General features: G+C 44.8%; 1 protein-coding gene across 1 annotated transcript in view; it reads left to right on the top strand.

Moving 5' to 3' along the window:
- Nucleotides 1–25,274, top strand: part of KCNQ1 (potassium voltage-gated channel subfamily Q member 1) — a 348,866-nt gene that overhangs the window by 240,180 nt on the left and 83,412 nt on the right. The window lies entirely within an intron of this gene.

Here is a 25,274-nt window from a genome sequence, read left to right as displayed (position 1 = left end):
CGCTTGGGGGTTTGGTTTTCAATTGTGTATGCTGCACGTGTCTCAATGCTCTGCTTGCTTCCTTCACAATAGATAAAAGGCTCTGTTCCTTTAATACCTTGGTATATTGTGGTCCCCAAGATTTCCCTTTGATCATTGCTCTGTTTATATAACTCCACCTACAATTCCTTAGAGAGGGCCATAGCAAACCTTGTTCTGTCCTGGTTTTCATTCCTTCTGACAAATGGAGTTTCACCTTTTAAGTGACATGAAGCCAGGAAAAAAATCAGGCTTGCTCTATGATCTCAAATTAACAGTTAAGTGCTTTGTAACCCTTTATTTCAATGTTGACTGTGCTTGAAGGCTTAGATGACAGGCTGAGGCTATGTCATTGTCAAAAAATATGTTTTCATATGCTGGTAGTAAGGAAAGAAAGAGAGAGTTGAGAGAAATGGTTTGAAACCTTTCCTGTTCTTTTATGGTGATGTGGTAAGGAGGTTAAAGAATGTCATTACCTGAGGATTCACTCATGTAGCTGAATTCTTTGTTTGGTATTAAAGAAGCAACATTTTTCTTCAGGAAAAGAGCTTTCAGAGTGTTACTTTCACAACTGAAGGGATGTGATAACCTCAGGAAGGGTTTGTTGTGAAATACTCTGCAAACCAAGAGGTGTGAGCATCACATCCCAAAGGGGGCCAGCTGGGCACCCTGAGCTGTACTGATTCACTCGTGGTATATCTGCTGCTTGCATGTTTGCCCTTAAACATTGAAGTTGAGCTTGATAGTTCCCAGAACTGTACTGCAATAGACCAGAACTAAATGGTGTTTTAAAGGGAACAGGTGTCTTGTGGTATATAGGATGACACACAGAAAGGGTGAAATAGAAGGTTGGAGGGTACAGAGCATCTTGCACGCAGAAGAATCACTGCACAGCGTGCACTTGCTGGCTCGCATCCCTGCTTGGTGAGTGCTCTTACACATGGAAGCCCTTTCCAGAGAGTTTGGATTACATGTATTTATTTTTCTCTCTCTAATGTCAACTGAAAGTGTGGAACACTAAAAAATGTCTCATGACTTGTGACAAAGAGCAACGACTTTTCGGTTTGGACAAATAACTCTCCATTGACAGCTAAAATAGCTGCTCCCTGCCATTTGTGAAATCTCCAGCGAGCCTGGGAAAGCTTTGGTGCTGTACTGGCTCAGAGATAAGCTCTTTTGGGGTTATTAATTACGCTTTTTACATCCTTACAAATAAGTACACCACGAATTTATAGCGACTGTTGGTTTATGTCTTGTAATGGGACTGTAAAACACTCCCTGTTTAATTTGAGTATAGCTGGGTTAAATTTTAGCCTTGTTCTGAGTAACAGACCCTTCTTTCTTTGCAGTTGCATGAGGTCATTTGTGGTTTCAGAGCTGTATGTTATCTGCCCTATACAGCTAGTCCTATCTGCAGGAATTTTATCTGAAAGTAGCTGAAAGGCTAAAAATAGAGAATTTCAGTTGGGCTGGGCAAACAGTGGTACACATGACAACACGCTGGCAATACTGAGATCACATTTGTGCTGCAGCTGCAGACAGTGGCCAAAGCTGGCTTTTTGGTGTTTTTGCTCTCAGAGACTGGGCTTTTCTTCCCCATAAAGTATATGATATGCTTTCAACATACAATTAAAGCCTTCCTGAGCTGAGTAAAGGATCTCTCTCTCCGCTGGTTTTTAAGGCGACTGTGCATTTTAAATGGTTACAAACCCTCTCGTTTGTGGATTCGTTTTGAACCTTGGACTCCTGAAGGGGAGACTTTCAGTGCTGTAGGCTAGTGTTAGCATCTAACCACCTTCTGTGCATTTGAAAAAACCTGCTTGAAGTCATTTCAAAACGAGCTGTAGCCTTCTGAAATGATTTGGACACTCCTGCTGCAGCAAGAAATTCCATGGTACTTCCCGTGCCACAGGAGTAAGTTGAGATCTTCTGAGAGAGCCTTCTCAATGATCATGGGTATCCTCCTTGCAGCAAAAGGCTACTGTGCAGTTATCAGAAAGTCTTGAGTTAAAGCAGAAAGAGATGAAACCCTGAACTTTCATTTCCTATACTTTTGGTCATTTCTACTTCTGGGTGTCTGCTGTCAGCACAGGATCTGCTACTCGCACATCAGAGGCCTATAGGCTTCTGTGGAGGTGGATTTTTAACTCAAGAAGCATTTATAGATAAAGATAATTCTGTCTTCAGCAGTACTGAATTCTGTTTCTGGGGCACTGTGTTACTCTTGCAGCTCTTGTACTTGTGGCACATGCTCTAGAGGCACATGTATGGCTGGCAATGCAGAAGGGATGGCACATCAAAGGGGTGCTTTAAAATGCTTAGAGTGAGACAGCAGTGGCTTGGCAGGAATTGTGATGCTTTGTGGCACAACTGTGAATTTCCAAGTGTTGAAATCAGGAAAAAATAAATCATCCTTTCTTTTAAGTTTGGGAACATATTCATTTGAGGAAAGAGTCCTGCAGCATCTGTTCACTTCGTGCACTGAGTGAAACTCTGACCTTGTTATCAGAAACTGTGTAGATAACAGCACTGAAGATTGTTTCTTAATATGCAGAAGCCCAGGGCATGAATCACACCTGAAGGAACATCCCTGAAGATTCCTTCCCATGGAATTTTGTAGTTTTGGCAAGAAAGTGATAAGGTAGTTTTGTAAATGAAACTAGAAACTGCACCACCTGATAGGCCTTCATGAATAAAATAGATGCTGCTGTGCTGCTTGAGCTGCCTGCTGGGAATCTGAACTGATCTTGGAAACAACACTGCAAGCAATTCTCTTCTTTGCACAGTTATCTTGAGTTCTGGATATGGTGATTTGGTTTTCTGTCTTCCACCTACAATGTCTTTGATTGTTAAGTGTGCAGATCCCACGTTCAGTAAAACTGTTAGGATGTGGCATAAACTTGATACTGTGAGAGCGGAGTATGGAACTTTTAAAGAGAAGTAAGTGCAAAGGCTTGATCTGGGCTGGCTTTCAGAAAGTGGTGGAGACCTGGATGTTACAACATTTACCCACGTGGTATGACATTTTCTTCTGGCTAAATAGCTTTCTGTGATTGTTTCACCAGAGCATTGATTCTCTCCATATGTATGTTAGAAATCACTTTGGCTAGAACCCTGTTAAACACAGCCCCAGACGAACAGAATGACCACTGAGAAGTCTACATCCAGTTTCTGATTTTACTCTTCCTCTTTCCTGCTGTAACTTTCTAATCAGATGATATTTCCCTGTTGCAAAAGGTTTTGTATCCAACTTGTTTTGCTCAAATATATATAACCTGAGTTAGAATAGAATAAGCCAGGTTGGACAAGACCTTCAAGATCATTGTGTCCAACCTGTTGTCCAACACTATCTAATCAACTAAACCATGGCACCAAGTGCCTCATCCAGTCTCTTTTTAAACACCTCCAATGATGGTGACTCCACCACCTCCCTGGGCAGCACATTCCAATGGCCAATCTCTCTTTCTGGGAAGAATTTCTTCCTAACCTCCAGCCTAAACCTCCCCTGGTGCAGCTTGAGACTGTGTCCTCTTGTTCTGGTGCTGGTTGCCTGGGAGAAGAGACCAACCCCCACCTGGCTACAACCTCCCTTCAGGTAGTTGTAGAGAGCAATAAGGTCTCCCCTGAGCTTCCTCTTCTCCAGGCTAAGCAACCCCAGCTCCCTCAGCCTCTTCTCATAGTGCAGAGCAACTTCACTGTGATGTTAATAAATTAGCTGTTTTATTGTATCACAAGGTAAATTGTAATCAGACCATTTCTTGCAATGAACTCCCAGCCCATCCAGCGCAGGAAGGTTTCAAATGTGCTCCAGAGCCCACTTCAGGTGGTGGGAGTCTTTCTTTTGAGCTGGCGAGGCTGTGAAGCAAGCCTTTGAATCAAAGCATAAGGTAGTCTTGATGAGCCAGCATTTCAGCCTCTTTTCACTGGGGCAGGCAGAATCGTTATGCCTTATCCAAGCTGTGTGCCTTTGAAAGGAGGTTTTCTTTTGGTCATTGGGATACAGTTTTGCTCGGTGTGACTTAGGTGACAGCATTTCCGTCAGAGACAGGAGTGGAGATCTCTACAGGTGTCCCGCTGGATGCTCCATATTTACAGTCCTAATAGCATACATTAGGAATTTCAACATTTTCTTGAGGAAAGTATCATCTTGCCTACCCCTTCCTGGCTTCACAAATACTGGATTCCATGTAGACAGCTTGTTCACCTAAAAGAATTCTTCGTGTGTGGCCAGTCTTCCAATCTGATGTGGAATAGCTGCGTTATCTAAACACAGGATCAAACCTTGGTGGGGTTTTTTTGTCTATTTTTAATGGCATTCAGTAGCCTGTGGGAACAGTCACTGTGCCTCCTGGTGTAACATAGCAATTAGTGCAAGTTTCCAAATGGGCTTTGACTGATGATGGCCTTCTTCCACATCAGTATGCAATGGACAGGAACAGTTCAGCTTTGTTTTTTAATTGACTAATGATGCTGTGAAATTGATGCTAAAAGACTTACAACCAACCATCTGACTTTCTGCTCAGTGCTGGATAGCATGGGTAGAGCCCAAAGTCATCAGAGATGGTTTCAGAAAGCATCTGGCATGCAAATATTCATCTCTTTGCAGGCTGAAGGAGATGGACCTGATGGAGCAGGTCCAGAGGAGGGCTGTGAGAACAAGCACCTCTGCTACTAGGACAGGCTGAGGGAGCTGGGGGTATTCAGCCTGGAGAAGAGGAGGGTCCAGGCAGACCCAATAGCAGCCTTCCAGTACCTCAAGGGGGCCTACAGGAAGGTTGGGGAGAGTCTGTTTACAAAGGCCTGCAGTGACAGGACAAGGGGCAATGGGTTTAAGCTGGAGAAGAGCAGATTTAGATGGGATGTAAGGAACAAGCTCTTTACTATGAGGGTGGTGGAACACTGGAACAGCTTGTGCAGGGAGGTGGTTGAGGCTCCTTCCCTGGAGATATTCAGGGTTAGGCTGGATGATGCCCTGAGCAGCCTGATCTAGTTGGGAATGTCTCTGCTGACTGCAGGGAGGTCGGACTGGATGAGCTTCGGAGGTCCCTTCCAACCCAGACCATCCTATGATTCTGTGATCCTATGAACATCCACCAGGCAGTTCAGGTATTGCCTATTGGCAGCTTCAGCAAGGATTTGCCTCCCTGAGACCTAGAAACAGAACTGAAAACTGCAGGTTTGGATGGGACACTTTTGAAAGATAGGTGAAATCAATAGGAATCAGAAGATCCACTGCCAAGCAGTTACTCATCCTGTATGTAGTTCTTGCAATAATGCAGAAGTAATAACCTGGGGGATGTGGAGGAATATGAAAAGGCATATGGAAGATTAAGTATCCCTATTTATTTAATCCTTAGTCCTTTTCCAGATGCTGAAGTACAAGCATACGGAAGCAATTTCAGTGCTGAACTCTGTGATGGAGGATGCTCATTTTCTATAAATTGGACTACAACTAAGCACATCCTTCATCAATCCAGGTCATTAGGCAGCCCTTACTATTTTAATTGCTTTTCTCTCACCAATCTGATAGTATTTCAGGGGGCAAATAAGAAAAGCCTGCAGGTTTCTATTTCCAGCACCCTATGCTTCCCATCTGCCCAACTACAGTGAGTAAAATTACCAGGCATGCATGGGGAAAATGAAAACATAAAATAATTACTTGTAGGATTCACTGCTGCCAGAAGCCTTGGTGGCCAGAACAGAAACAGAGAGAGAACAGAAACAAACTGGGCTCGCTTGAGGATCATTAAACAGGATGTCTGTGTGTTAAGTCCAATTTAGCAAGGACTTTACACAGTAGTAAGTGATGAGTTGGTAAAAATAAAGAGAAAAGCATGATTTTATGTGTATGTACTTTCTTACACTTCTGCCTTGCAGCAGAACCAAGACAGCTGAGGCAGGGAGATGTTAGTCTTGTTCAATATAGCCCTTTCAATGCCAAGCTAGTATACACAGCTGCTCGCTCCTGGATTTGGTCACCAGCACACCCCCATGCAGCTGATTGTGGCTGTATGGTGTAGGCAGAGTCCCTGTGCCTGTCTAGAGGACATCCATGTAAGTTTTGCAGCACCATACCTTGAAGAGAAGCTTTGGGAAATCATTCACTTACATACTTTTGTCTGCACTACTTTTATCTGTTTGAAGATCTTGCATCATAGAATCATAGAATGGTCTGGGTTGGAAGGGGCAACCAAAGCTCATCTAGTCCTACCCACAGCACAAATTAAAACCAATCTATTTTTGTGTCAACTTTGAAATCATTTAATATACACAGTGTTAAGTACTATCTGTAACCTGCAGGGAACGCTCTAAGTGCAGTAGTTTAGATACAGAATCATAGAATGGTTTTATAGGCACAGAGCAGTGGCAGAAGCTATGGTGATGTCCTAGAATCACAGAATCAATAAGGTTGGAAGAGACCTCAGAGATCATCAAGTCCAACCTGTCACCCAACACCTCATGACTCCTAAACCATGGCACCAAGTGCCACATCCAATCCCCTCTTGAACACCTCCAGCGATGGTGACTCCACCACCTCCCTGGGCAGCACATCCCAATGGCCAATTCCTCTTTCTGGGAAGAACTTTCTCCTCACCTCCAGCCTAAACCTCCCCTGGCACAGCTTGAGACTGTGTCCTCTTGTTTTGGTGCTGGTTGCCTGGGAGAAGAGACCAACCCCCTCCTGGCTACAACCAGCTTTCAGGTAGTTGTAGACAGCAATAGGTCTCCCTGAGCCTCCTCTTCTCATGAATCAGAGTAAATGAGACATTAAAACAAAACCACAACAAAATCACAGAATTGTCAGGGTTGGAAGGGACTTCAAAGATCATAGATCAGGTTGCCCAGAGCCACATCCAGCCTGGCCTCAAAAACCTCCAGGGATGTGGCTTCCACCACCTCCCTGGGCAACCTGTGCCAGGCTCTCACCACCCTCATGGGGAAGCACAACTTCTTAATGTCTAATCTAAATCTACCCTCTTCTAGCTTGGATCCATTTCCCCCAGTCCTATCACTACCTGACACCCTTAAAAGTCCTGGTGACACACAATATATCCTATCAAATCTAGGAATTTGGGGGGAGAAATGGAAGAAAACAATGGGCCATATTAGTAATGGGGGAAAGGGGAAGTAATGCTTTGCTGGTTAATAAAGAGATTAAACAAACTAAATAGAGAAAGGAAAGGGGAAAGCAAGCCTTGTTTCCTTCTTTTACAGCTGAGGAGCAGGAAGTGACTTGCCAGGGGTATCATAGGGGCACCTGTGGCACAGCAGGAATTTAACTTCAGCCATGTCTGGGACTTAACCACAAATCAGCATTCCTTCTTTTTTTTTTTTGTTATTGTGCTTAAAGGTCCCTCTAGTTTGGAACAGTTATATTGGCCAGTGCTGTGTTCAACATAATCATAGCCCATTAATACTCAAAACCATGCAGCACTTGAGAACAGCATGTGTAAACACATAAACCACCCCAACCCAGCCAATATAAATGTCCTGGGATGATTTTTGACACTATATTTTAAACCATCTAGAAATTAATCTGCTAACATAACTGTGTAGCCCAGGAGCCTAAGAGTGGAGAGGACTGACCATGCAGGTCACAAAAAAACCTCTCCCATGTACAGATAATTATGCATGTAGTATTTCAAGCAAAACAAATCAGATTAGATGCTTTATTTGCACAAGCAAGCAGAGGGAGATTTTTCAAGTGAGTTCAAATACTCATCTAAGCTTCTATTTTAAAAGTCTTGGATCCAGCCTTGCTTGCCATTGACCCTTCTGTGACATCTGTTAAACTTGGGCTTATTTCAATTTCTTTCTCTTTTCTTCTTCTTTTTGGTTGGTTGTGTTTTGGGGTGTTTTTTTCTTTTTTGTTTTTAACCAGATGACTCCACTTAAATCAACACTTGGTTTCCATTAGGCAGATAGAAGGTGATTCACTTAGTAACATGTGCATCTTTATCTAGTTAAGTCCTAATGGCCTTAATATATCAAGGAAGCTGCTGTGATTAACAGCGCTAAAGGCTTTGTCAGACACTTCACCTAATAAATACTGCCCTTTGTCCAGCCAATAGAGAGGGCTTGAATAAATACATTGTGTTTCCAAGCTGAAAAAGTGAACAGCTTCATAAATATCCTAAAAATATCCCTATAATATATATATAGAGAGAGAGATGTTGACAATAGAGGCTATATCTACATAAGTGTCTGTGTTTGTGCGTATCTCCCAGCCCAAGTGTGGGCTGGCTTTCTGCCCCATCTGGGCTCTCCTTGTTCTGTTCCATCATTTCATGGTGGAGCCACCATTCATGTGTGATTTTTCTTCCTGTTCACTTGAGCTTTGTGTAAATTCTTTGGTGGTTCCTTGTCTCAGCTTGTCATAGCTTATCGGTCCCGGGGTAGTTGGATGTGTATTAATCGTGCCACTGTAGTTAATATTGGCAACAGAGAGATCTGACTTGGCTTGGTGATCACATATGATAATCCTGCCAGATGAGGCAGTCAAAACAAAAACCCTGAGAGTAAAATATATTCAGAATGTCAGCTTGAATGGAGATGGGGTCCTGGCTTCATCATAGCTGAAGTTTTTCTGCCACCCATGTCTATGTTTGCAGGCTGTGGTCATCAGGAAACTGAAGGAAGCCTTTGTTTTGCTATTCCCAAGCTTCTGGAGGGTTTCAGCCAGAGGAGTTTTATAGGAGAACACCTCAGAAGGAAAATGGGCAAGGATAATTTTTGCTGCTTCTCCAAAAGAGACTGGCTGAGCCATAGTCATGGATCTTCTGTCTCTGTGTTTGCTCATGTTACATAAGGGAGCTTTGGCCAAGCTTTGAGGTCAAATAATCAGAGATGTTGCCATAAACTCTCAGGAGACTTTTGGTAGCAGAAGTAGCTGGGGAGGAGCATGATGCCTTTGTGCTGATGCAAAGGAGCAGTGGTTTCCACTATAGCACAAATTCCATGCTCTTCCATCTAGCATGGTGCTCTGCAGCCATAGTGGAGATCCATCTAGCAGCACTTGGGTGACACTGTGCCCATGCTGGGATTATTAGCTTGGCCAGGATGCTTTGCAAAGGTCCAGCTGTTTCTGGTGGGAACACAGGCAGCACTGGTTCAGCTATCTTTGCAGCAGGCTTTTGATCGTAGCTGACTTCACAAGAGGCTCACAATGAATGGGTCCCTCATGGGCTGCTCCTAGGCAGTGGTTGACAAAGCTGGTTTTGAAGCTCTCTGAATCTCTGTACAGAGGAATTCCTGAATTTCAGGGCAGCTAGAAAAGGCAGTGAAAAGTAATTTCTGCTGCATTGAGGAAGGGGAGGAGTATTTTGAGTCATTTAGATGACTTCCTTAATGACACCGAATTATTTCTGCAGAGTAGGGGACATACTGGTCACTCTTAAATGCTTTCTTTTTAGGCCATAGGTTTAAAAGTGTAGGAACAATACTAATATTTCAGTCAGCAAAGCATCCAGGAAGCCCTTAGAAGAATTTGGTGCACAGCAGTTTGAGACAGCTAGACATCTTAAAGGTATCTTAATACAAATTGAAGGTGCTATGAAGGTAAGGGCTGAGACTGCTTTAATTAAGAGGTTTGATTGAGATTGAAATTGTATTAGGCGAGCTCAGCTGGCAACTATCAGCAGTAACTCCTGGAACAGGGATCTCCTCTACTTCCTCTGCCATTTCTACATCCTCCTCTCACTGCTTAGTAGCTCTGCCTCGCACGGGGCTGAGGGAGCTGGGGCCAGAGCAGGTCTTCTCACTGTGCTAGTGAGCACTTGCATTGAGTCCTGTGTCATCTGCAAACATGCAGCAGCTTGAGCCTTGCTTCTAGCCTGGATCCCAGAGCAGCTGGAGGACATTGTAAAAACAAAACTAAAATAAAAAATTATTGAATAAAATAGTGCCAACAAATACAAATTTCTTTCCAGTTTCAAAAAGATTGTCTCAGAGCACATCCAAAAACTCCTTGGGTGTTGCCCTCACTCTCAGCAATGCAAAAGGTAGGAGGCAATGCTGGAAGCATGAGAGGGCTGTCTCTGGCAGGACAATGTGTGTGCATGTCCATACAAACTCCTGGCATATCCATAAAGACTCTACCTCTAGCAAGCCTTGAGCTCAGAAGAAGGTCAGCTGTTCTGAGCCCTCTTTTAAACCCAAAAGATGAAGTCCCTTTTACATGCAGGCTCCCTTTTGCTTCTGCTTCCCCACAGAAAACTCTCCTCTCCATGAGAAGGCTGCACTCCGTAGTAAATAATAATGAGGATTATTAGAAAAGGCTCAAGCTCTTTCCAGCCTTCTCCTAAAGTTCCTTTCACTTCATCACAGCTTCGTTTTGTACTGAGATGAAGCTGTGAGGTACACGTTGAACAGACCTCAGAGTGGTGCTTTCATGGCAGTTCTGAAGCTGATGGTTGGCTTGCTGTTGCAGGCATCTGCAGGCACCTCGGGCTGTAGGACAGTAGTGTTATGACTTTGGAAGCCCAGCTTGTTGTTGTTGTTTGAAATCATAATAGTGACACAGGGTGCATGCTTTCCTTCAAAAAGCCTGGGCAGGCCACACTGAGCTGACTTTTCTTGGCACACTCTAATTTTGTCTTTTATTTTGTAATGAAGGTATCTGGGCACCAAATCAAAAAGCTCTGCTGGATATATGAGAGAAAAATGCCCCAACAAACACATCATTTGCTTTCAGATTGATCCTATTCCTTTAACAGCTCTAGATGTTGAAGCACAAAGAAAGTTACTGGGGAATTAAAGAGGGAAAAAAAGAAGCATGGTTCAGGGAATGTTTTGAGGGGGTTTGGGCACCGTTTTCCAGGTATTTTGTTAGTGGATTTTTCCATCATGGTTTTGGTCTTCTGCTATTGTGCTTACAAGGACTGGGCCACTCAGGACAGCTAGAAATCAGTGATAGCTTGTCATGAAACACCTGAAAAGCCATGTGTGTGCTGGAATGGTAGTCAGCTGGATGGGCACCAGAAGAACTGTCTAATGGACACGGTTTATTCTGTGTCTATTTCCATTGTTCATGCTCCTAAAGGAAGTAAAGTCACAATAGAGAGGTCGAGTTCTGTGCTCCACATTTCCTCTCCCAATAGTCTGGTTTTCAGAGGTGGTGGCTGACACTGCTGGGTGCTCATATCAGTTTAAAAACCAGCCCATAGCTCTCCACTGGAAAAGAGTGTAATGCAACTTTGCTTGCACAGAGTGTAGGAGAGACAGCTGCTCCTCACCCTCAGGACACTGAGCATCAGCCTTGCTCATCTCTATGAAAACAGAAAGGGTGGAATTCAACAAGGTTCCTAAATGATCCTTACTGATTCTATGATTCTATTGAGACTCTTGAACATGTCCAGAGAAGGGCAACGAGGCTGGTGAGAGGCCTCGAGCACAAGCCCTACAAGGAGAGGCTGAGGGATCTGGGATTGTATATCCTGGAGAAGAGGAGGCTCAGGGGAGACCTTATTGCTCTCTACAACTACCTGAAGGGAGGTTGTAGCCAGGAGGGAGTTGGTCTCTTCTCCCAGGCAACCAGCACCAGAACAAGAGGACACAGTCTCAAGCTGTGCCAGGGTATGTTTAAGCTGGATGTTAGGAAGAAGTTCTTCACAGGAAGAGTTATTGGCCATTGGAATGTGCTGGCCAGGGAGGTGGTGGAGTCACCATCACTGGAGGTGTTTAGGAAGAGACTTGATGGGGTGCTTGGTGCCATGGTTTAGTTGATTAGATGGTGTTGGATGATAGGTTGGACTCGATGATCTCGAAGGTCTCTTCCAACCTGGTCTGGTCTGGTCTGGTCTCGTCTATTCTATTCTATTCCATTCTATTCTATGACCTGAATTCATTTCATGCAATTTTAGACATGTAGAAGCATACCACTGACATGTCTTCCCAGGCAGCTGAGAAAGACTTTGTCCTCCAGACAGCTTCTGCAGAGCATGGGATGAAGCCAGGGCTGCCGCGAAGTGCAGTGCTGAGCTGTCACTGCCAGATGTCTGTGAGGTCCTGGCAATCTCCTGCTTCTGCTCCTGTTAGAAGCTGGTCCATTCTGAGCTGGATTTTTGAAGGGACAGCCAGAAGTGGTAGGTCTTGCAATGAAACCTCTCCAGAAGTAAGCTTTTCTTAGGGTTTTACCTCTCAGTTCCTGGTTTTCTAAAAGTGCATCTGATAGAAAGGTGTTCAAATACTTGTCTTTGAAGAAGCAGGCTGGAGAAGTGCTAACCACTGGGGAGAGAGTGCTGTGGTTTTCCTGGTATTGACTGGTGCCTGGTTTGCTTTGATTTTTTTTTTTTCCCTCTGGGTTACTAATTTGTTCTTTGTTTTAGCTAAGCAAAAAAAGGTATAGAGTGTAGCTCCCAACAGTACAAGGTGATGCCAAGCAGTCCTTTCCTGGCAACAAAGAGCTCTTGTTCAGTATCCTCACACAGGTTAACCACAGAGTTGGTCCTGAGAATCCTTCTGATTTATGATGACATTGCTGGCAACAACCAAAAGCTCTCTAGCAGGGCTTTCCACAGTGCTGTGTCGGCAGTTTCTTATATACACACACACACTCTTAGTATACATATTTATAGCAGAGGGTTCTGACCCATTTCTAGCATTCATCCTGCTTTCCTTTGCACTTCAGTGGTGTTTATTCAGCAATAATGTATCTACTCCCATCTCTGGTTGCACATTTAGTGTCTGTTCCAATTACAAACCCCTGCTAGTCAGAACAGCCCCAGGAAATGAATTTTTATTGATCTTGTGCTGCAAGTGGCTTTGCAAGGAGAAATTCCCTGGGAGAAGAAGAGACAAGTAATTCAGTTTCTGGGATGATACAACTTGTGCTTTATGGAGACATCAAATGGCATCAGAGAAGCAGCTCTGCAATCACACAATAATTATGATACAGTTAGAAATAGAATTTGTCATCAGAACAGTTTCTGCTGTGTTTGAAAGATAAGTCTTAACTCAGATTTAAAAGAAATGAACCTTTTATCTGCACAGAGCAGGATTTGCATTAAAAGGTTTCTATCTTGTAGTCTCATTCTTGAAACCTCCTTTCTACCTTTCCCTCCATCCCTCAGGAGTTACAGAAGCTCTGCTCTGCCTTGACTTGCATATAGGTTGTGCTTCATCTATTTCTTATTCTTGTTCCCATGTTGGGCAAAAATCCAGGTGAAAACTACACAGTTGTGGAACTCTTGAGATTTGTATCTTCAGCCTCTAGCTGAAGGTTTGGGGTTTTCTTCTGACTGACTTTGGTAGGTCTCCACTCTTTGGTTTGTTTAGCTCAAGCTGCACTTTTGTCTGGTTTGAGGCAGTAGAATAAACAGAATTAACCAGGTTGGAAAAGACCTTTGAGATCATCAAGTCCAACCTATCATCCAACACCATCTAAGCAACTAAACCATGGCATCAAGTGCTTCATCCAGTCTCTTCCTAAACACCTCTAGTGATGGTGACTCCACCTCCCTGGGCAGCACATTCCAATGGCCAATCTCTCTTTCTATGAAGAACTTCTTCCTAAAACCCAGCCTTATCCTCCCCTTTTTTGTCTTCTGAAGCCCTGATGCCTGGAGGTTGATTTCCTTTGCTCTCTCCAGTCTTCACTCATGTTTATCATCTCATTTTCCTTGGTGTTCCCAGACTCACCTCTACCATAACTTTTCTCCAGGTGTTTCCCACTCTATCTGTATACCTGGGTTTTCTCCTGTTTGCATTTGAATCTGAGAGGGTCTTTTTTCTGTGTTGTCTTGGCTCTGACAGAATTAATTGGCTGGCAGTGTTGGGAAAGGCTCCTGCACTCACTTGTGATCTTGGTCTTGGCATAACCTGCATCAGACCTGATTATCAGTCAAAGTCCTGGTTTCTTGCTGCTTGGGAGCATGGACTAAGATTGTTCAGGGGGATCTGTTAATGGAATGGCTGTACTGGGAAGGTAAAACTGGCCATTTTCAAACAGTAATACTGTGCTTTTCACATGATTGGCAAGAAAGCACATCCTTTGTCCAAAACATCATCTTACCAAACCACGGTTTCTGTTTCAGAAGAAGGAGGGCCAAAGCTTTCCTGATTTTTTTCCCCCTTCTTGCTTTCCCCCCCTCCTGCCTTCTTGCTTTCCCCCCCTCCTGCCTGCTTGCTTCCCCCCCTCCTGCCTGCTTGCTTCCCCCCCTCCTGCCTGCTTGCTTCCCCCCCTCCTGCCTGCTTGCTTCTCCCCCCTCCTGCCTGCTTGCTTCCCCCCCTCCTGCCTGCTTGCTTTCCCCCGCTCCTGCCTGCTTGCTTCTCCCCCCCCGACTGCTTGCTTCTCCCCCCTCCTGCCTTCTTGCTTTCCCCTGCTCCTGCCTGCTTGCTTCTCCCCCCTCCTGCCTGCTTGCTTCTCCCCCCTCCTGCCTGCTTGCTTCTCCCCCCTCCTGCCTGCTTGCTTCTCCCCCCTCCTGCCTGCTTGCTTCTCCCCCCTCCTGCCTGCTTGCTTCCCCCCCTCCTGCCTTCTTGCTTTCCCCCCCTCCTGCCTGCTTGCTTCTCCCCCCTCCTGCCTTCTTGCTTTCCCCCGCTCCTGCCTGCTTGCCCAAGAATTGTGCTTTGGCAGAATTACTCAGGAGTTATCCTCTAACAGGAAGCATGGGATAGACTATACAACTGCTTACACGTCAGTTACAACTCTTCTTATTACCTGAGTGAATGTCTGACCCACTTTACAATTCTAAATGCATGTTTTGATGATGATTATAAAACCTTTTACAGCTGAGCACGTGTCAAGCACTAACTGAAGGGAGGCATGCAATGCCCTCTTAAGGATTTGAATTTATGACTGTAGGAAGTGAGTTTTTCTTGTCAGTCTTCTGAAGCCTGTAATAATTTCTTCTGCCAAAAAGGCAGTGTTGATGAGCCAGAGTTATTTATCAGTGAACAAGCTGTTTTCTAAATGGAAATAAAAAAGGTCTGTAGTTCCAGGAGAGCTCAAAAATTAGAAAGATTGGCTGCACTTTGAAAGACAGTTCTGTACTACAAGCGTGTGTGTGTGTGTGTGTGCATGCATATATACATGTCTCCCTAAGTGTTAATTTGTTTGGGGTTTTTTTGTAGAAGATTTTGAAACACTAGCTGCAGGGTTAACAAACAAACAAATCAATAAATACCTATAGCTGCAGGTGACTTGAATCTGCCCAGAAGCCTCTTGGACTGTGTCAGCAGTCACAAAGGTGTTGAGTTGCTTGAATGTGTCCAGAGAAGGGCAACAAAGCTGGTGAGGAGCTTGGAGCGCAGCCCTCCCTGAGGAGAGGCTGAGGGAGCTGGGGTTGTTTAGCCTGGAGAAGAGGAGGCTCAGGGGAGACCTTCTTGCTCTCTCACAACTACCTGAAGGGAGGTTGTAGCCAGGTGGGGGTTGGTCTCTTCTCCCAGGCAACCAGCAGCAGAACAAGAGGACACAGTCTCAAGCTATGCCAGGGGAAGTTAAGGCTGGACGTTAGGAAGAAATTCTTCCCAGCAAGAGAGATTGGCCATTGGGATGTGCTGCCCAGGGAGGTGGTGGAGTCACCATCACTGGAGGTGTTTAAAAAAAAGACTGGATGAGGCACTTGGTGCCATGGTTTAGTTGCTTAGATGGTGTTGGGTGATAGGTTGGGCTCGATGATCTCAAAGGTCTTTTCCAACCTGGTTAATTCTGTATTCTGTAGCAGCACATCTCTGTAGTAAGTGCTGCAGACTGTACAGAGGGTGACTTGAGATCCATGTCCCTCCATGTAACCAAGTCAGACAGCAGATTTGAGGGAGACTGAGCTGAATTGAGTTAAAAAGCAAAGGGGAACAACATGAGATAAAAGAGGTAAGGGCATGCTTGGCCTGCACTACTGTTCTGGGTTGCTTTACAACAACGTCAGCAAAATAGCCAGGTATCAATGACGATGTTGTAATATACTGGTGCTTAAAAACCAGGCAGCCACTTCAAAGATTGTTCCTGTGTGTGCAAGTCTCATTAATGTCAGAAGGGCTACCAGCACACTAGAGAAAGGGGAAGTGAGTTTCTGGAGCTCTGGCTCTGATAAGCACCAGAAATGGGAATTGCACAGCAGGGGGAGGGAGGAGATTCTGCCCCTCTGCTCTGCTGAGACCCCCACCTGCAGTGCTGGGATCAGCTCTGGAGTCCTCAGCACGGGAGAGACATGGACATGTTGGAGTGGCGCCAGAGGAGGCCACAGCAATGATGGGAGGGCTGGAAGCCCTCTGCTGTGAGGCCAGGCTGAGAGAGTTGGGGTTGTTCAGCCTGGCGAAGAGAAGGCTTCAAGGAAACCTTCTGGTGGCCTTTCATTGCTTAAAGAGGCCTAGAAGAAAGGTGGGGACAAACTGTTTTGAAGGAGATGTTGCAACAGGACAAGGAGTGGTGGTTTTAACTAAAAGAAGGAGATTCAGACTAGATGGAAGGAAGAGGGTTTTTTATGATGAGTATGGTGAGACACTGGCCCAGGTTTCCCAGGGAGCTGGCAAATGCCCCATCCCTGGAACCAGTCCAGGTCAGGTTGTCAGGGGCTCTGAGCAGCCTGAGTGCTTTCATTGAAGATGTCCTTGCCTATGGCAGAGGGGTTGGACTAGATGCCCTTTAAAGGTGCCTTCCAGCCCAACCCATTCTGTGATGCCATGAATAGCTTTATCTGACCCTTGATCTCATCTAGAGGTTCTCTTTACATACTTCCCTGAAATGTGAAAAAATACAATGCATGTGAATGACAAAGCTTAGCAGAGGCAGAGAGTGGACATGAGGACAATAGAGACTTGCTCAGCATTTGCTTTTGGGTCTGGCTGAACCACGAGTGCACAGTTATTACTCACTGGTGTAACTACACTACTCTACCCCCCCGGACTCCTCTGACCTTCACTGCAGCAGGTTGTGTTCTCTGAACACAATAAGCTGGAGCACGCTTTGTGGTTATTTGCTCATTCTGAAAACATTTTGTTTGGAAAAAGGCTGTTCCCAGATTTGATGTGGTACGCTTGGCTTTAATTCCTCAAGATACTCAAGCACATGATATGTGTAAGTCTAAATGATTACTGTCCACTTCAGCTGGAAGTGCTGTTGCTTCAGATTTATATTCTGCTCAAGCAACTTGTTGAACAAAGGGCCTCATTTGTAGTTAGGTTTCTCTTCCCCCCACCCCAACTTTAAAAACAACTGTGACTTTACTGTTTTTAAGAAGCTTCCAGCTTTTACAAGGACAGCTGCGTCACAACAGCCATGGCCTTTTGTCTCTGGTTGTATAAATCCTGCTTAGTGCCTGAAAGCAGAGATCTCAAACCTTATGCCCTAAAATCTAGACATTTTTAACTTCTTTTTCTCTAGAGATATAGACTAGACAATTTGCCAGGACGAAAACTTCAGATTCCCAAAGATCAGATCACTGCAGTGAAATCAGGGCTAAACAGCTTCAGAAGTCCTCTTTATGTGCCAGTAAGTTGATGAAAAGCATCAGAGTCCCATGTGTCCCATTCATTTCTGGAGGACTCATGAGGTTTCCTTCCAGCCCTGTACTCCTTTTCAGCAGTCAGCACTGTCACTGATAAATGTCAGATGGCAATACAGATGTAGTGGAAATAGGGTATGATTTGAGTTGCAAGTGCTTTTGAGATGCCAGCAAGCTACATCCATGTGTTGTTTTTCCCTTATTTTACCGAGTGAAGAAGTCTTACCACAGTCTTATCAAGCTGAGGGAGGTTCTCCTACCCATCTGCTACACCCTTGCGAGGCCACATCTGTAGTATTGTGTCCAGTTCTGGGCTCCCCAGTTCAAGAGAGACAAGGAACCACTGGAGAGAGTCTGGTGGAGACTACAAAGATGCTGAGGGGACTGGACTATCTCTGAGACTGAGGGGTGACCTCATTCATGTTTATAAAATGTGAAGGGCAGCGCTGGGAGGATGGAGCCAGGTTCTGCTCAGTGATACCCAATGATAGGACAAGGTGCAGTGGGTGCAAGCTGGAGTATAGGAGGTTCCACAGGAAAAACTGTGGGACTGACAGAGTCCATAGAGGTTCTCTGGAGATACTCAAACACCTCCTGGATGTGTTCCTGTATGACCTACGCTGGGTGATCTTGCTTTGGCAAGGGGATTGGACTAGATGATTGCTTGAGGTCCCTTTCAACTCCTAACATTCTGTGATTCTGTGAATTCTGTCTCAATAGCTGTCACTCCTGCCTGAGCTGAACGTGCCATCTCTTTCCATTGTTTCCACTGAAAACCCTCATCTGTGTGTTTGTACATAACCTGGCAGTTCTCCCAGCTGTTCTCTGGTTAATGTGTTGGGGATTTTCCTAAACTAAGTAATTCCTTGTCCATCAAGAAGAGTTTGTTAAATAAACACTGAGGAGGAGCTGTGATCCCATGTTTTCCACTAGATACTCTTACCTGTACATTTTCATAGTGCAACTTCAGCTGTGCTATAAATGTCTCACAGGCAAAAAACAGGAGAAAAAGGACAACTGCCTTGCTAACTGCTAACAAAGTCTCCAGATATGCAGGGAATAGGAGTTCCTTCAAGAGGGAGAACTTCCAATTCTAGAGGGTGCCTCCTAGGGCAGTGCTTCTGCCACCTTTCCCTCCCCACTTTGATTTAAAAGAACTTGAGTATATCCACGGTTGCCTGGAGCCCCACTTCAGCTTACATCAAAGGGTGTGCAAAACCTGCCAATTAACTTTAAGGCTGTGGGATCATGACCTTGCTTCTAGGATCAGAAGTAGGATCGCGAGTAGCAAGTTAGGCAGTGTTACGCTTCAGGACAGTAGCACCTATGGAACCAGTAAGTTTTCAGGGACCTGTGCTCTGCTCTGAGGGCAGCTGAATCCTGGTGATAAATCTGTGGGTAATTATGCTTGGGAGAAAGCTCAGTACCTCTTTTCACACTGTTTGGTATCATTTTTACCTTTGTTTTTCAAAGCTGTGTGCAGATGCAAGAAAGTTTTAATGTGCTTCTCCTTCATCAGGAAAAATGAAAGAGGTACTTCTGTAAGAATAACTTTTGCAATTGTATTTTTCTATCTGTAAAAAGTACATTTTAGCTGAATTAATGAAGTTTCAGTTGAGGAATCAGTCTGAAATTGTGATGGCCAGACAACAATGCTTTCTGCTTAAGCACTGTTTAAAACATCTTAGGTCAACCAAGCTTGTGCTGACACGTACAGGTGAGCTACTGCATTATCTAACTGCAGTTTGGAAGAGGCATCTGCGTTCTCCCACCCCATCAGCCCCCCTACTGTGCTTAGGGATTTCTGGGCTGCTTTGTCAGATGTTTTGAATGAGCATGGGTGGTCTGGAAAGGGTGGAGAGGTTGGCCATCTGAATTGCTTTCGCCCTGGGACAGTGCTGCTGCTCCAGGTGGATGTCATGGTATGTTGATCTGCTTGAGAGTAGGAAGGCTCTGCAGGGGGATCTAGGCAGCCTGGATCAATGGACCAAGACCAGTGTTATAAGGTTCAGCAAGGCCAAGTGCCAGGTACTGCACTTGGGCCACAACACTCCAGGCTGGGCGAAGAGTGGCTGGAAGCTGCTTGGTGGAAAAGGGCCTGGGGTATTGGTCAACAGCTAGCTGAACAGGAGCCAGTATGTGGCCGAGAAGGCCAACAGCATCATGGCTTGGATTAGCAATAGCATGGCCAGCAGGACTAAGTCAGGGATTATCCCTCTGTACTCAGCACTGGTGAGGCTGCAGCTCCAACACTGAGTTCAGTTTTGGGCCCCTCACTCCAAGAAGAACATTCAGGTGCTGGAGCATGTCCAGAGAAAGGCAGCAAAACTGGGGAAGGGTCTAGAGCAAAACCCTTGTGAGGAGCAGCTGAGGGAACTGATTTTTTTCAGCCCAGAGAAAAGGAAGCTGACGGGAGACCTTCTTGCTCTTTACAACTCCTTGCAAGGTGGTTACAGTGAGGTGGATGTTGGTCTCTTAAGTAACAAGCGATAGAGCAAGAGCAAGTGGCCTCAGGTTGCTCCAGGGGAGGTTTGGGTTGGTTTCTTCTCCAAAAGGGTTGTCAAGGTCTGGTCCAGGCTGCCCAGGACAGTGGTGGGATCCCCATCCCTAAAGGAATTGAAAAGCCATGTAGATGTGGTTCTGAGGGACATGGTTTAGTGGTGGCCTGGGTTAATAGCTGTATTTGATGATCTTAAAGGCCTTCTCCAAGCAAAATAATTCTGTGGCTCTATGTAATATCTGGTTATCTCCGAAACAGTATTTTGACAAGGTGTACTTTACTCATCCAACGAGGAGTTTGTATTCATTTACAACACAGAGGCACTTTGTGTGTTGTACCAAGGTGTACTTTGAACATAAGATAAATGCACTGGTAATTCTTTTGCCCATGGAAGTTGCCACAAGTGGACTCTCAGGTTCTGTACAAGGATGAAAGTTGCAAGAGTTACTGGCTGCCTTTTCAAACCCTTACACTGCTGCCTTGAATGCAGGCTGCTCTTACCAGAAGAGGTGCAACACCTCTTGAAAGGTATTGGCTTCTCCAGTAATGTGCAGTGCTCATATCAAGCTGTCCCTTGCTTGGCCTTGATGAGCTTTAATAGCTCCTAGGAGGTCAAACGGTGCCAGATCAGGTCCCAGAGGCACCGAGCAGAGAGCAGAACAACTCTATCAAGTCTACACAACACAGAAACACTTTCTGCATATGGCTTTGCACAGAGTGCTCACTTTGAAATATTTTTCTTCACATAAAAATCACCAGGTTGGGTTTATTTTTTTCCTTTTTTCAAAGTGCAGTGACTTCTAAGGAGCAGCGTGATTTATTGTTTGTCCTGTACTTTTCCTTTGCTTTACAGAATATTTAATTATCAGGGGTCCTTCTGTTACTGTGCCTTTTGAAACAAGTTCAGGATCCCTCTGACAGCTGCTGGGTTTTATGCCCTGATACCATTACCTGCAGCAAATCTTGGCTGCTCGAGCTTGCTTTGCTCTGATCCCACACAGCCATGAAAGGCGGTGGAGTCTCCCGGCCTTGTCTGCTCTTTTTTCCTTTGCAGAGGCCAGATGGTGCGTGCCACGGGTAATTTGTGTCAAAACTAGTTAACACTGAACTGCTGCAATGTTTCTGTATATATGGTGGATCTCAGCTCTTGCCAGCTGAGGTGTTCCACAGCTGGTTTGGGTAAAGGACAGTTAAGTGTGCTCTGAGCAAAAGAAGCAGCTACTCGGTCACGGAATCACTGAATCAGAGAATGGTTTAGGTTGGAAAAAAGACCTTTAAGATCATCAAGTCCAACCATTAACCCAGCACTGCCAAGCTCACCACTAAACCATGTCCCTCCATCTTTAAAATTCTCTGGGGTTGGGAACTCCAACACTTCCCTGAATAGCCTCATGCCAGGCCTTGACAGCCCTTTTGGGGAAGAAATTGTTCCTGATGTCCTACCTATTCCTGGAGGCTTGATACCATAACACAGCTCTATTTTATGCTATCACATTTACTTCAGCATGGTTAACACTCATTTCTCTCTGTGATATCAACACAGATCATCTTCCTGAGAGCTGGAAGGAGATGCTACTTCCCCTTCCTCTGGCACCTCAGCATGTTTAATATCTGGTTAGCAACAGCACAGGCATAAAAGGTGTTTGTTTCTTTTGAACAATATATATGAAATTAAGCTGTGTTTTCATTCAATCTGTTACCTGAGTCCACAGCATGATGGATTTTAAAGGACAGTGAACCACACCAAAGGCAATGCTTGGGTGGAATACCTGGCTGGCTTCGTGGCAGGAGTTGCATCAAGGAGCAGTTTAGTCATACATGACAGCATCCTTTTCAGAAGGAAAATGCAGGAAGATTAAATGGAGTGGATGTTATAACATGTGTTTAAAGTTCAAAAGTAGGCTCCTTGCCTCAGTAACATGTACTTTGATGGGAAGAATTCGAGATCATTTCAGATGATAGAAGGTGAAATGTTCATGGCAGAGACTACAAAGGGGCAACATTTCTTTTGCAGGTGCTTGAGCATCAGTGTTCATTAGTCATATATCACAGCAAAATCCACTTTTGGTAACCTGAAGAGCTGATTGTGTGCTCACAGAAGCAGAGTAAAGTTATAAAATCAAGATGTTGCTTCGAGCATTGCTCTGTGGTGCATCTAAAGTACTTTCCAGTGTGAGTGGAGGTATCAACAGTTGTTAGTTTCACTCTTATCCAGCTTTATTAGATGAAACACTTCACATTTTTTTTTGTGCAGAGTTACCTCATCTCAGTTAAAAGATTAAGAGACTGTAGAGTTGTGTTGGGCTGCTGTATTACTAGAAAACATCTTTCTACCAGTATCAGAGCTATAGACAAATCCAGTATGTTAAAGGAATTGGTCTTGCAAGGTGGCAGTGATTTCTTCTCTTCAGTTATTGAAATAGTGTTTTTTTGGTTTTTTTTTCTCCCTGCCTAATCTGTTTCCATTAAAAAATAAAATATGTTGAGTTATATCTCTCCTATGCAGATGGCCACAGGAGTTCTAACGGGATAAAAACCCCAGTACATGTAAACCAACAGGACAGCCTTGTGTCACTGGTGGAATATGCTCTGATATCATTCCAGAAGGGGTTGCAGGCTGAAACTTATTGTTTTCAAAGAGGTTTGTTATTGGCCTAAAAGAGTAGCATGACTTCACAGTATTCATTGGTCACTAATGTTTATCAAAATAGGACCTTGAACAGGCAGACTGTGTTTGACCTTTGGCTCGGGGAAAATTCCTGGCAGCTTTGTTCAGCCAAGGACTGTTGACACTGGGTGTACAATGTGTTATGAGGTTCAGGAGTCACTACAGAAATGATTCAGAGTCAGGTGAAGTAAATACACAAAACACCAAAGCACACTGCGATGTCTCTGTACAGGTTTGAGAAGTGGGCCAGTGCCAGCTGCATGAGGTTCAACAAGTCAAAGCGCAAGGTCCTACATCTGAGTTGGGCCAATCCCAGGCACAAATCCAGGCTGGGTGCAGGGTGGGTTGAGAGTAGCTCTGAAGAAAGAGACTTGGGTGTATTGATTGAGGAGAAGCTCACCATGAGCCAGCAGTGTGCTCATGCAGCCCAGAAGGCAAATCGTGTCCTGGGCTACATCAAGACATGTGTGGCCAGCAGGGCAAGAGAGGGGATTCTGCCCCTCTTGTGAGATCCCACTTCAAATATTGCATCCAGTTCTGGTGCCACATCATAAGAAGGACACAGAACTGTTGGAGAGAGTCCAGAGGAGGCTGTAAACATGATCCAAGGGTTGGAACACCTCTACTATGAGGACAGGCTGAGGGAGCTGGTATTGTTCAGCCTAGAGAAGAGAAGACTCCAGGGGGCCCTTATAGCTGCTTTCCAGTACCTGAAGGGATCCTACAGGAAGTCTGGAGAGGGACTTTTCGTAAGGGTGTCTAGTGACAGGACAAGGGGGAATGGTTTTAAGATGAAGGAGAGCAGAGTTAGACTGGGTCTTAGGAAGAAGTTCTTCAGTACAAGGGGGGTGAGACTCTGCAATAGATTTCCCAGGGATGTTGTGGATGCCTCCTCCCTTAGGAGTGTTCAAGGCCAGGTTGGATAAGGCCTTGAGCAGGGGAGTCTAGTTGAGAGTCATCCCTGCCCATGGTGGGGAGGCTGGAGCAGATGATCTCTAAGGTCTCTTCCAACCTAAGCCATTCTATGAAGTTGCAACCCTCGCCCTCAGAGCAGGCAGAGCTGGCAGAACCTGTGGCTACCTCTTGCAGATGGCTACATCCATCCCCACCTACTTTTTATAAAGTAGAGCTATATAAACCACCTATGGGCACGTGTATATCTGTTTCAAGGGCTGAATTGAGAACATTTGTGAGGGATGAAATTAGATCTTGCTTCCTCCCCCCCCAAAAAAAATCAGTTTTGAAATGGTCCAGCTTTGTTATGGTAGTGTGGTTTATGTTACATGAATTACGTCTTTTAATGTGAGTATCTGGAAGATACATTCACCGTCGGATTTAACTTGCATTTTGGAATGGCCACACCAAAAAAAAAAAAGAAAAGATCAACTGAGCAGTAATAAAAACCAGGCTTTTAGTAATTTATTTTATTATATATATTTTTTTTTTCTGACACATCTGTGAGCAGTAAAGAGAGGCAGGGCTTCACCAGCCCTGAGCGTTCGGTCCTAAGTGAAACTTTACAACTGCAGTCGCAGCAGTGCTGTGAAAACACTCACTGAACTGCCACAAGCTCTCTACTTACTGCTGAAATCCTTAGATAAATACTGAGTGAAATTTTCTTATTGCAAGGCATGGCAAAGGAAAACAAACACACTCTCACATCCCCTCTTCCTGCCCCCGAGGTACATCAAGTGACACGGAGGCATGCTAATGGAAGGTGATTTTAAAAGGCTGATTTCCAGGCTCTGCCTTGCTGCAGGTGCATCTCTCCTGTGGCCCGTGGACACGAAGGGTTGAGGTCCTCAACACAGAGAAAGAAAACATCCACAAAGATACCAAATCCCTGTATGTGGCCACATACAGCTTCTGTATTTTTCTCTTGAGCTTAGCATCTCACTGACAAGCTAATTTAGAGCTTGGGGTCTGGTTTGTGTTTTGACAGTATTAGAAAAGGATGTTTATAAGAGAGGCATTAAAAGATGCAGACCCCCTGCCCTTGGTCTGTGAAGCTGCAGTTCTTCATGCCTAGGTAAATGGGGCTTTCACTTCGTGGCCTGAGGAATGCAGTCTTATTTATCTTTGGCTGGAGTTTGTTTTCTGCTGCTTGCTTTTTTCCCCCCCTCACTATTTAATCACATTCTTTGAAAGTATTTTTGGTGTTTCAGAATTGCAGTCAGTTTGTGTCTGACACAGGCTGACAACCCTGCAGAAAGGAAAAGCAGGTATTGCAAGACCAATATGAAAACCTGACCTGGTTTTTTCTTCTGGTTGTTTTAATACCAGCTGAACCTGCAGAATCAAATCTGGAGTGGCTCTGCCCTTGGAACGATATCTGTGGTGTTCTGCCTTTGTCCTTGGGAAAGCCAAAGTCTAAGATAATTACCAGAATGTTGATTCTGTGCCCAGAATGCTTAAATTCACTTAATGCCAGGCAAATAGAAGACGTGCATCAGCAGCTGGTTCAGATGGTAAAACAGTTAACTGGTTTTCCCAGTGAGATGCACTGTGGAGAGTGTGTTTGATGCAAAGATCTTTGGGCAACATCCACTCCCATGCAGTGTGTGAACTCTAGGGTGGACAGGACCTTTAACACAGGCACTGTTAGGCTGGAAGCAAGTCATGCAATGGTAGAAAGCATGTCAGGACAGAA

The sequence above is a fragment of the Dryobates pubescens genome, chromosome 22 (assembly GCF_014839835.1).
Source record: "Dryobates pubescens isolate bDryPub1 chromosome 22, bDryPub1.pri, whole genome shotgun sequence".
NCBI lineage: Eukaryota > Metazoa > Chordata > Aves > Piciformes > Picidae > Dryobates > Dryobates pubescens.
This window is presented reverse-complemented; position numbering and strand designations above follow the sequence as displayed.